General features: G+C 45.8%; 1 protein-coding gene across 2 annotated transcripts in view; it reads left to right on the top strand.

Annotated features, from left to right (window-relative positions):
• KNTC1 (kinetochore associated 1) overlaps nucleotides 1-13276 on the top strand; it is a 371840-nt gene that overhangs the window by 211986 nt on the left and 146578 nt on the right. The gene's annotated exons all lie outside the window — the stretch shown is intronic.

Below are 13276 nucleotides of genomic sequence, written 5' to 3'. Positions count from 1 at the left end.
GTCCCAACGGACCTAGAGCATTAAATTTCATAATATATTCTGCCTCTTTTCTGAGTAGAATCTTGTGTGTGTCTCCTCCTCTGGCCAGAGGTTTAATCAAATCGATCCCTGCAAATGACAGCACAGTTGAGTCAGCATTGTGAGCTTGTTTTATATGGTTGATTAACCTTGTTGCACACACTCCGCTTAAAATGGAGTTTTTGTGCTCTCTGAATCTCACAAAAAGCTGCCTTATAGTTTTCCCGATATAAAAATATTGGCATGGACAGAATATCGCATAAACCACCATTTTGGTCCTGCAGGTAATCAGATGCTTAACGGTATGTGAATGACCACCAATTTCAAATGCTCTGCCCGTTAAATGAAAACTGCAAACTGAGCAGTTACCGCATCTGAAATTACCCGCAGGGCCAGCCTGGTGTAGCCAAGCCATGGGCGGCATATAGCGTTTTGTGATCAAAACGTCCCCAATATTTTTACATCGTCTGTGTGTCACTAAAGGTTTATTTAAAGCCATCTCCCTAATCTCATCAATCCCTTCGATTATATGCCAGTTTTTATTTATAATCGATTTTATTGTTTGGTCCATAGGGCCATACTTGAAATTGAATATAAAGCGCTCTAATTGCTTTTTGACCTGAGACTCTTTATAGTTTTTATTGTGAGACTTTTTTCATGCTGTTTTTTATCCTCTGTTTGTTTCTGCATTGAATTGATCAAATTTAAAGGATTTTATTTTGACAATTTTAACAAATTGCAATTGTTTTCTAGATTTAAATATGTAACAAAGGATTTGAATTGATCTCTATCCCCGTCCCAGATTATAAGAATATCGTCCACGAATCGCATATATTTTTTTATGTGTTTAATATAAGGGTTTTTCAGACTATAGATTAAATGATCCTCTAGATGTGCAAAGAACAAATTCGCAAAGGTACATGCCACCGGGGTCCCCATTGCTACCCCACTACTCTGTTGGTACCAAGTGTGCCCGAATTTGAATGTGTTATATTTCAAGGCAAACTGTTCTAGTTGTTTTACTAAATCTCCTGTGTCCCTCACATAGGACGGAATTGTTTTTAATAGCAGATGCAATAGCCAATCTAGATATGCAGAGAGGGGTTCAGTGAAAGACCCCACTCCAGAGACTATTGGTCTCCCTGGTGGTCTCTGTTCACACTTGTGAACCTTTGGCAGCCAGTACCAATGCGGTTTTGTTGGAAAAATTGGAAAAGGTTTTTCAGCTCTGCTGTTTGTTATGAAGCCTATTGATTTCTGCCTATTTAGAAAGCTGTGTAATTTTTCTTTTAGTTTTTCGGTAGGATCACTCTCTCTAATTTCTGATATATTATACGGTTGTCCAAATGTTTTTTCTTTATCGTTCCTATGGGAGACCCAGACAATGGGTGTTTAGCTTCTGCCTCCGGAGGACACACAAAGTACTACACTCAAAAGTGTAGCTCCTCCCTCTGAGCTTATACACCCCCTGGAGAACCAGATCTAGCCAGTTTATCGCTTTGTGTTCAGGAGGCATACATCCACACATGCATTCTCATCTGATTTTTGATTTTTGGAAAGAGTTTGAAGAAAAGCGGGTCCAAGTCTGGACCCCCGGCATGTCCCTTCTCACCCCACTGTGTCGGCGGTGTTGTTAAGGTTGATTCCAAGGCTGGAGCCTTACATGCCGCGCTCCTTCACCATCCCTCCTGGGCTCTGGCTTGAAGTGGGAGCCAGCACGGTTCTCCATGCTTGGCAGGAGACCGGTCTCCATCCGCAGCCCTTCAGGATCCTGCTGGACCGGAGCACTCATCCCCAGGGACTTGGAACCCTGCGTCTCAGCAAGCTAAGTACCTGAGGCATTTATATATGGGGGTCCCTGTACTTTATTGTTGTGGGAGAGTGTGCGGATTGTGTTTTATGACATTTCCGGCGGGTTCTCTGGCTGTCGCCTGAGAACCGCACCGATGGTGCCTGCGCGCCGGCTGCACTGCTCAAATTTAGGCCCCGGCTTCGCCGGAGGCCTAGTTTCGGTTTCTCTGCCCTCGCATATCACTCATGCAGAGGGACAGGCTCGGCTCCGCCCGGCGGCCGTTCTGCACAGGTGAGGGTCACTCCTCACTGCAGTGTATGTCCCCTCCCCTGTAGGTCTCTATGGCCCTCCAGATCCCGCTCTCAGCAAGTCCCGCCTCCTCTCTTCGCTCCGGCGGCCATTTTCTCAGCGTTCCCCATGCGATCAGTCATTGCAGCGCTGGTCTGCAGCATCCCTGCTGAGGTGCTGTGCTTGGTGATCCGGGCTTCGGGATCTGGAGGGCACACAACTTCGCTCTGCACAGCACAGCGGTCTGGTAAGCCACAACCTTTGGTTGTGGACCTCTGTATATACTCTCTACTCTCTGGGGGTCATTCTCTGGCAGAGCCCCCACTCCAGCAGCATGTCTCACACGAGGAGCAAGGCTCCAAAGCTGTATTCAGTATGCGCTGCATGTCAGCTCCTACTGCCTGAACTGAGCACCTATCCACATTGTGATGCCTGCTCTAACCTGACGGTGCCTCAGCATGGAGTCTCACTCCCAGTGGTCTCTCAGGCTGCTCCTGTGGCTGAACCCCCGGCTTGGGTAGAATCCTTTTCTAGGTCTATTTCCCAGTCTTTTGCCGACTCCATGGGACTTCTGTCCAGGACTTTGCTGAATATGCATCAGCCCCCTTCACAGGGTGCCTCTGCTGCTAGGGGTCTCTCAGGACCGGAGCTCACAGAGGATTCATCATCTGGTCCCAGACCCTGTCCTTCTAAGAAGAGACACAGGGTTCCCTCTCCTTCCTCGTCCCACGGCTCTGATTCAGGAGCTGACTCGCAGGACGAGGACGATGCCTTTACAGGGGGCTTGGAGGCTAACTCCATGTACCCCATTGATCTGTCCGAAAGTGACTCAGATGTTAGTGATTTGATTGCGTCCATTAATTCTGTACTGGATCTCAATCCGCCAGTATCAGAGGAACAACCCTCTCTGGCAGAAAAGCACCAGTTTACCTCGCCTAAAAGGGCAAAGAGTGTGTTCTTTAACCACTCCAGTTTTCAGCCCGCTGTGACCAAACCCAGGGCCTGTCCTGACAAACGCTTCCCAAAGCGTGGTTCTGATGACCGTTTTCCCTTCCCACCTGAGGTGGTCAAGAAGTGGGCTCATTCCCCAAAGGTAGACCCCCCGGTGTCTAGACTCTCAGCCCGGACCGTTGTATCGGTTGCTGATGGCACCTCTCTTAAGGATTCCACTGACCGCCAGATTGACCTTCTGGCCAAGTCTGTATATGAAGCGTCAGGGGCCTCGTTCTCCCAGACTTTTGCAGCAGTATGGGCTCTCAAAGCCATCTCTGCTTCTCTAGAGGAGATGCATTCCCTCACCAGGGAATCTATGCCCGAAATGGTTACCTTAACTTCCCAAGCTTCAGCTTTTTCATCCTATGCCATGTCTGCCATGCTGGAGGCTTCTCACCGCACTGCGGTGGCTTCGGCTAATTCCCTCGCTATCCGCAGGATCTTGTGGCTTCGAGAGTGGAAGGCAGATGCCTCTTCAAAGAAGTACCTTGCTGGACTCCCTTTTGCTGGGTCCCGGCTGTTCGGTGAACAGCTGGATGAAATTATTAAGGAAGCTACTGGCGGGAAGAGTACTTCCATGCCACAAACTAAAACCAGGAAACCTGTCCAGGGCAGGAATCAGTCGAGGTTTCGTTCCTTTCGTTCCTCCAACTGGTCGTCCTCTAAGCCCTCGGCCTCGTCCTCTAACTCAGCCAAGGACCAGAAATCCAACTGGCGCCCAAAAGCGCGTCCACAAAAGACCGCAGTAGGTGCTGCCGCCAAGGCAGCGTCCTCGTGACTATCTGCCCGCTCCAGCAACATCCTTAGTCGGTGGCAGGCTCTCCCACTTTGGCGACGCGTGGTTTCGACACGTCTCCGATCAGTGGGTGCAGGATATCATCTACCTCGGCTACAGGATAGAATTCTCTTTCAGCCCGCCAAACAGATTTTTTCTGTCAACTCCCCTCTGCTCCAAGGCCGCCGCCTTTTCTCAGGCCGTGGCATCCTTGCAGGCCAACGGAGTAATTGTACCGGTTCCCGCCCGGGAACGGTTCAGAGGTTTCTACTCAAATCTCTTCCTATTCCCCAAAAAGGACGGTTCCTTCTGGCCCATCCTGGATCTCAAGCTTCTCAACAAGCATGTTCAGGTGCGGCATTTTCGCATGGAGTCTCTGCGATCAGTCATTGCCTCAATGACCCAAGGGGATTTCCTGGCATCCATCGACATCAGAGATGCCTATCTGCATGTGCCAATTGCAGTTTCACACCAGCGTTGGCTACGTTTTGCAATCGGAGAGGAACATTTCCAATTCGAGGCTCTCCCCTTCGGGTTAGCCACGGCCCCTCGGGTATTCACCAAGGTCATGGCAGCAGTGATTGCGGTTCTGCACCTCCAGGGGTTGGTAGTTATTCCTTACCTGGACGACCTTCTAGTCAAGGCTTCATCCAGCGCGGACTGTCAGCGGAGTGTCTCGCTCACTCTCGCCACTCTAGCCCAATTCGGGTGGCTTGTCAATCTTCCCAAATCCACTCTGACTCCGACCCAGAGTCTCACGTACCTAGGGATGCAGTTCGAGACTTTGCCGGCACTTGTGAAGTTGCCCTTAGTCAAACAGCAGTCCCTCCAACTGGCGGTGCGCTCTCTGCTGAGGCCCCGCCGTTATTCCCTCAGGCGCCTGATGCAGGTGCTGGGTCAGATGGTGGCGTCAATGGAGGCTGTACCCTTTGCCCAGTTCCATCTGCGTCCCCTGCAGCTGGACATTCTCCGCTGTTGGGACAAGCGGCCTTCCTCCTTGCACAGGTTAGTGGCTCTGTCGCCACAGACCAGGAGCTCTCTTCAGTGGTGGCTTCGGCCCCTCTCTCGGTCTCAGGGGCGCTCCTTTCTGGCCCCGTCCTGGGTGATCCTCACCACGGATGCCAGTCTATCCGGCTGGGGAGCGGTATGTCTCCACCACCGAGCGCAGGGCACTTGGACTCCATCCGAGTCAGCCCTTTCAATCAATGTGCTGGAAACCAGAGCTGTGCTTCTAGCTCTCCTAGCCTTTCTCCACCTGTTGGCGGGCAGGCACATTCGAGTCCAGTCAGACAACGCGACAGCGGTTGCCTACATCAATCACCAAGGCGGGACACGCAGCCGCCTGGCAATGTTGGAGGTACAACGCATCCTTCAATGGGCGGAGGACTCCAAGTCCACCATATCCGCAGTCCACATTCCAGGCGTGGAAAACTGGGAGGCAGATTATCTCAGCCGTCAAACCGTGGACAGTGGCGAGTGGTCCCTGCACCCTGCAGTTTTTCATTCAATCTGCCGCAAATGGGGCACTCCGGACGTGGACCTAATGGCATCCCGTCACAACAACAAAGTTCCCGTTTACGTGGCTCGCTCCCACGATCCTCAGGCATTCGCCGCGGACGCTCTGGTTCAAGACTGGTCCCAGTTTCGTCTGTCCTACGCGTTTCCCCCTCTAGCTCTCTTGCCCAGAGTCCTGCGCAAGATCAGAATGGAGGGCTGTCGAGTCATCCTCATTGCTCCGGACTGGCCCAGGCAAGCTTGGTATCCGGACCTGCTCCAACTGTCCGTGGAGATGCCGTGGCATCTTCCGGACCGTCCAGACCTTCTCTCACAAGGTCCGTTTTTCCGCCAGAATTCTGCGGCTCTCAGATTGACGGCGTGGCTCTTGAGTCCTGGATCTTGACGGCTTCTGGTATCCCTCCTGAAGTCATCTCCACTATGACTCGGGCCCGTAAGTCTTCCTCCGCCAAGATCTATCACAGGACTTGGAAAATTTTCCTGTCCTGGCGTCGCTCTTCCGGCCATCCTCCTTGGCCTTTTTCCTTGCCGACCCTTCTGTCCTTTCTACAGTCCGGTCTGCAGCTGGGACTGTCCCTCAACTCTCTCAAGGGACAAGTCTCGGCTCTGTCAGTGCTGTTCCAGCGGCGTATCGCCCGGCTGGCTCAGGTCCGCACCTTTATGCAGGGCGCTTCTCACATCATTCCACCTTACCGGCGGCCCTTGGATCCCTGGGACCTCAATTTGGTTCTCACGGTTTTGCAGAAACCCCCCTTTGAGCCTCTTAGGGAGGTTTCTTTGTTTCGTCTTTCACAGAAAGTGGTCTTTCTAGTGGCCATAACTTCCCTCAGGAGAGTCTCCGATTTGGCTGCGCTCTCTTCGGAGTCACCTTTTTTGGTTTTTCATCAAGATAAGGTGGTTCTCCGTCCGACTCCGGACTTTCTTCCTAAGGTGGTCTCTCCTTTCCACCTTAACCAGAACATTACCCTACCTTCCTTTTGTCCGGCTCCTGTTCATCGCTTTGAAAAAGCGTTGTATACTCTGGATCTGGTGCGTGCTCTCCGGATCTATGTGTCTCGCACCGCTGCTCTTAGGCGGTGCACCTCTCTTATTGTGCTAACCACAGGTCGGCGCAAGGGCCTCTCTGCTTCTAAGCCGACCTTAGCCTGTTGGATTAGGTCGACCATTTCGGATGCCTACCAGTGTTCTAAGGTGCCTCCCCCGCCGGGGATCAAGGCACACTCGACCAGAGCTGTCGGTGCCTCTTGGGCTTCCAGGCACCAGGCTATGGCTCAACAAGTCTGTCAGGCTGCCACTTGGACTAGCCTGCATACCTTTTCAAAGCACTACCAAGTGCATGCTCATGCTTCGGCAGATGCGAGCTTGGGCAGACGCATCCTTCAGGCGGCTGTCGCCCATTTGTGAAGTTAGGCTCCACCTACTTCTTAGTTTTTCTGTTTATTCCCACCCATGGACTGCTTTGAGACGTTCCATTGTCTGGGTCTCCCATAGGAACGATGAAGAAAAAAAGAATTTTGTTTACTTACCGTAAATTCTTTTTCTTATAGTTCCGTATTGGGAGACCCAGCTCCCTCCCTGTTGCCTGTTGGCAATTTTCTTGTTCCGTGTGTTCTCACCGGCTGTTGTCGTGGACAGAGTCTCCTGTTGTTCCGGTTCTTGCTCTGTTTTACTTGTGGGTGGCTATTCTCCTTCAGCTTTTGCACTAAACTGGCTAGATCTGGTTCTCCAGTGGGTGTATAAGCTCAGAGGGAGGAGCTACACTTTTAAGTGTAGTACTTTGTGTGTCCTCCGGAGGCAGAAGCTAAACACCCATTGTCTGGGTCTCCCAATACGGAACTATAAGAAAAATAATTTACGGTAAGTAAACAAAATTCTCTTTTTTTCGATTCTTCCAAATAGTAGTCAGTAGTCATGAGGACTGTAGCCCCACCTTTATCTGCTCTCCGTATAGTAACATTTTTAAAGGATTCAATTTTTTTTAAAGCTATTTTTTCTGAGCTTGATAAATTGATTTTTTGGGGTGAATACCCCGAATATATCTGTTACCCCTTTAGAAGGAAGACAAGGAGAGGCCGGGGGAGAAACAAACGAACACCCAGTGGGGAAAAGGAAAAATGTTTCTTGGCGAGACTGACAATTGATCCAGTGATAAATAAAAATAAAAAATCTACAATCTGACTATACATTGGACTGTGATCTGCTCTCTGTCCTTGAAAAAGGTCTAAACTTTTGCATTCCGGAACCCTTTAATATAATAGAATTCGAGGTTGATCTATACAAAGCCTGCAGAAAATTACATCTAAAAAAGCACTTTTCTAATATAGACAAAAAGACAGACCAGAATCGCATAGATGAGAGACAATGTAATATTGGTCCTCTTGGTTTTTCATTTATAGGTCCAGAGATCGGAGAAATTACACATGATGCTCTGCAACTATTAAGTCTAACAGATGATAAAATTAATACGGTCTCCCAAAAATGAAAAGTAGCCCAAATAGTAGTAGAAGTTTCACTGGAGGTATAAAATCAACATTTTATCCACCTACATCCCCTGGAAATAGTATTGATTTATTCCAGGAGATCGTAATGAGAGATATGAGAGCCCTAAAATATCCACCCCAAAAAAACAATTTATCAAGCTCAGAAAAAATAGCTTTAAAGAAAATTAAATCCTTTAAAAATGTTACTATACGGAGAGCAGATAAAGGTGGGGCTACAGTCCTCATGACTACTGACTACTATTTGGAAGAATCGAAAAAACATTTGGACAACCGTATAATATATCAGAAATTAGAGAGTGATCCTACCGAAAAACTAAAAGAAAAATTACGCAGCTTTCTAAATAGGCAGATATAAATAGGCTTCATAACAAACAGCAGAGCTGAAAAACCTTTTCCAATTTTTCCTACAAAACCGCATTGGTACTGGCTGCCAAAGGTGCACAAGTGTGAACAGAGACCACCAGGGAGACAAATAGTCTCTGGAGTGGGGTCTCTCACTGAACCCCTCTCAGCATATCTAGATTAGCTATTGCATCCGCTATTAAAAACAATTCCGTCCTATGTGAGGGACACAGGAGATTTAATAAAACAACTAGAACAGTTTGATTGGCAAGAAACCTTTTGCTGGGCATCCTTAGATGTGGAAAGCTTATTCACAAGGATCCCACAGCAGCTTGGAATTGATAATATAATAGATATGCTGAGAGGGCTTGGTGAGGACACCCGTCTAATAAGTTTTATTGAAGAGGCTTTAACATTTGTCTTGATATATAACACATTCAAATTTGGGCACACTTGGTACCAACAGAGTAGTGGGGTAGCAATGGGGACCCCGGTGGCATGTACCTTTGCGAATTTGTTCTTTGCACATCTAGAGGATCATTTAATCTATAGTCTGAAAAACCCTTATATTAAACACATAAAAAATATATGCGATTCGTGGACGATATTCTTATAATCTGGGACGGGGATAGAGATCAATTCAAATCCTTTGTTACATATTTAAATCTAGAAAATAATTGCAATATGTTGTTTACATATTCTTTTGGGGAAAAAACTATAGAATTCTTGGATGTTAAATTAATAGCCCATGAAGGGTCAGTTTCAAGAGAGCTCTATAGAAAACCAACTACTGTAAACACATTATTGCATTATAAGAGTGCCCATCCCGGACATGTTTTGAAATCTGTTCCTTTTGGTCAGTTTCTAAGACTGAATAGGCTTACCAACAATCCTGAGACATTACAGATCCAGACATTAGACCTAAAGCAGCGCTTCATAGAAAGAGGGTATCCTTTAAATTCAATCAATTCAATGCAGAAACAAACAGAGGATAAAATTCAGCATGAAAAAAAGTCTCACAATAAAAACTATAAAGAGTCTCAGGTCAAAAAGCAATTAAATCACTTTATATTCAATTTCAAGTATGGCCCTATGGACCAAACAATAAAATCGATTATAAATAAAAACTGGCATATAATCGAAGGGATTGATGAGCTTAGGGAGATGGCTTTAAATAAACCTTTAGTGACGCACAGACGATGTAAAAATATTGGGGACGTTTTGATCACAAAACGCTATATGCTGCCCATGGCTTGGCTACACCAGGCTGGCCCTGCGGATAATTTCAGATGCGGTAACTGCTCATTTTGCCGTTTTCATTTAACGGGCAGAGCATTTGAAATTGGTGGTCATTCACATACCGTTAAGCATCTGATTACCTGCAGGACCAAAATGGTGGTTTATGCGATATTCTGTCCATGCCAATATTTTTATATCTGGAAAACTATAAGGCAGCTTTTTGTGAGATTCAGAGAGCACAAAAACTCCATTTTAAGCGGAGTGGGTGCAACAAGGTTAATCAACCATATAAAACAAGCTCACAATGCTGTCTCAAATGTGCTGTCATTTGCAGGGATCGATTTGATTAAAACTCTGGCCAGAGGAGGAGACACACACAAGATTCTACTCAGAAAAGAGGCAGAATATATTATGAAATTTAATGCTCTAGGTCCGTTGGGACTAAATGATAAAAATGAATTGTGTGTTCCTGTGATAAATAATCCAGATGCTTTATAGAATGTCATAGTACGTTCATATATTTTGTCATTATTTACTATCACTCTTTTTAGTAACAATACTATAGCTTGATTTTAAACGGTTTTAATCACTTTTACATCAGCCACATGTGTATTGTGGTTATAACGGACGTGATGTCATACTCACCTTGACCAGCTGAAGCACCAGACAGGTGCGAAACGGCCGTCGTCACTGGACGTGTCTAGCGTCCTCTCCCTCCCCACCAGCCCTTATGCACTTGGAACCTCCACGATTGAATAAATCGATACCTGCACAAGCAAGCTCTGGTGAGTGCCTGACTTTTTTTCTCTGCTGCTTCTAATTCTAATATAGGGTCACTTGTGGGGGGTTTCTACTATTTTAGCACCTTAACGGCTCTCCAATTGCAACCTGACACCCGCTGACCATTCCATCAAAATTTGCACTTTAAAACATCACTCCTTCCTTTCAGAACTCAACAGTGTGTCCAAATAGTAGTTCCCCACCACATATGGGGTATCTGCATACTCAGGAGAAATTGCACAATAAATTTTGGGATCCATTTTGTTCTGTTTCCCTTGTGAAAATGAAGAAAATTGGGGTTAAAGTAACAATCTTGTGGTAAAAATTTATTTTTTATTTTTTGCGGCTCAACGTCATAAAATTGTGTTGAGCTGACCTGTTGAAGTTTGGGTTTAGCAGGTTCAGCCACACTTTACCTAAAGTTCAGATCAAGATCCAGACTTGACATGAACCCCATTGGAACTCACTGAATCAGCAGTTCTGCTCTCCACCCATGTACAGCCAGCCATAAAATGTACTGGGCAATTTTTCCTCTTCCTCTTGTGAAAATTGAAAACTTGGGGCTAAAGTAACATTTCTGTGGGAAAAAGTAAAATTTTATTTTTTCCTTCTGTGACGGGGTATGAGACAGAGCAGTAAGAGACGCCAGGCCAAGGAACAATCCAAAGGGCTTTATTAGAACCACAAAGATAAAGCACCAAACATGAATATAAATCCTTAAAGTCTGCAAGGAGTCCACAACAAAATAATAGATCCAGGGACAGAGCCCGGTATTCCGATGCCAGGGAAAATATGGCAATGGTCCTTATGAGTGAACAACAAAACACAATACCACGATACCACGTGGCCACCGATCTCCAGTCTCTAACAGTACATACACAGGCACTAGGATTTAGCCTCAGCTATCAGTCCTAATGCTTCTCCAGCCGAGATCCAAGTAACTGAACTAACATGGGTCTCATTGTTCTTTTCTCCTGGGATCAGCCCCTTAGGTGGCCAGAAGGGTCCAACTCCGCCTGGACATTTGATACATGAATGGACTTTAGACGTCCTGGCTCTGTTCTGTTTACCAAGTTGTGGATTGGAGAGGTCCCATGCTGAGAAGAATTATTAGAAGTATTTTCTGCCACCTAGGCCTCTGTTACTTCAAATGTGATGTGGTCCCTAAACAAATGGATTTGCACATTTTGTTGGAAAAATGAGAAATTGCTGATAAACTTTAAACCCTTCTAATTTCCTAATTAAAAAAAAAATGAGGTTTCAAAAATTGTGCTGATGTAGGGTAGAAATGTGGGAAATGTTATTTATTAACTATTTTGTTTGGCATAAAAACTCAGAAAATTGCAGAATTTAACATTTTCCTCAACTTTCCATTTTTTCACAAATAAACACACAAAATATTGGCCTAAATTTACCACAATCCTGAATTACAATATGTCATGTAAAAACAATCTCAGAATCACTGGGATCCGCCGATGTGTTCGAGTTATAACTTCATAAAGTGACACTGGTCAGAATTGAAAAAAATTGGCCTGATCGGAAGGTGAAATCAAGGCTGGGGGTGAAGGAGTTAAAGCAGCTAAATAGGAGAGGATTGTTTACAATTAGAGCAGTCAGACTGTGGAATGCCCTACACACGAAGTAGGTTTTACAGCAGCTACATGCTATTACTATCTATAAATGCTGTTAACAGAGGCTCAGGCAAGATGGTAGACCCAGTCTGTGATGTATGGAAAATGGATTTAAGAAAAAGCAACAACTTACAATCGATATGCAAATGTTTAATGTTGTAATGTACAAAGAATAATAGTTTATATACCTATGTTGTGTATAAAAAAACTGTAATACAAACATTTAAAAGAAAAACTATAATCACAAAATGAAAAGATAAAAAGGATATGTTTTACCATCCAGTTTAAATGTGAAAAAAATGATATACTGATATATATAGCAGGGTTTTTTTCATTTCTGGAGTGCGGCTTTAATGTAAAACCCCCTGTCATATGCTCACCTTCCTGAGGCTTCACCTTTTACCAAAGCTGCTCTGGAAGTCAGAAGTTACGGCACAAGCGCTTATTGCATCTCTATGAGAGCCAGAACGAGGTTCCCATAGACTTGTATTGAGCTCTGGCGTGCGCCATGAAATACTGGAGCTGACAACAGGAGACCGACTGGCGCTGCGGTGATAGAAGGTGAAGACGCCAGAAGGTGAGTATAAGGCTACTTTCACACTTCGAATTTTTGACTGACGCAAAAAGACTCTGTTGCCTTGAGAATATACGGTATCCTGCAAAATATTTTGCAGGATTCAGTTTTTTCCCCATAGACTTGTATTAACGACGGATTGCGACTAATGGCCTTGCGTTGCATCCGCCGCCCGACGGATTAGTCGTGGAATGATTGACCGGCGGGTGGAAGGAACTGACACTGTAACGTTTTTTGGAGTGTCAAAAAAACTCACTGCTCAGGATTTTGTCACGAGGTATAATGGTTGTCTATGGTGCTGGATTCCACCATAATCCGTCACACGACGGAATCCAGTGCAGGATTCCGTTATTTGCTACTGAGCATGCCCAGTATGTACACAATCACATTGCAAGGCTCCAGATAGGCTTGATAGGAATAATCCACACACCATTTTAGCTAGAACAACATTTATTCTGCCCCTTTCTCTACAAGCTGTCACAGATGGCCTATGAAAACACAGAAATAGGTAACCAAAATGTCTGGCACTCCCATTGGGCTGTCCCAAAAACAAACGGATCATGACGGATCCGTCGTAAAACGGACGTACAACGGATGTAACGAATGCGACGGATCAGTTATTTCACAGAATTCCTGTGAACGGAATACTGTGGAATAACACATCCGTTGCATCCGTTGACAGCTAAAAAACAATGGATCAGTTGTTTCGTCACAACAACTGACCTGATGGATTTGAAACGACTGAATTTGAAAATAGCCTAAGATGGAGGCATGGGGCTTAGATTTAAAGCACCACTCCAGCAGTGCTATAAAAATACACTTCAGTGG

This window comes from Anomaloglossus baeobatrachus, chromosome 1 (genome assembly GCF_048569485.1).
Source record: "Anomaloglossus baeobatrachus isolate aAnoBae1 chromosome 1, aAnoBae1.hap1, whole genome shotgun sequence".
Classification (NCBI taxonomy): Eukaryota; Metazoa; Chordata; class Amphibia; order Anura; family Aromobatidae; genus Anomaloglossus; species Anomaloglossus baeobatrachus.
The sequence above is the reverse complement of the archived record's forward strand: the minus strand, read 5'-3'. Positions and strand labels throughout refer to the sequence as shown.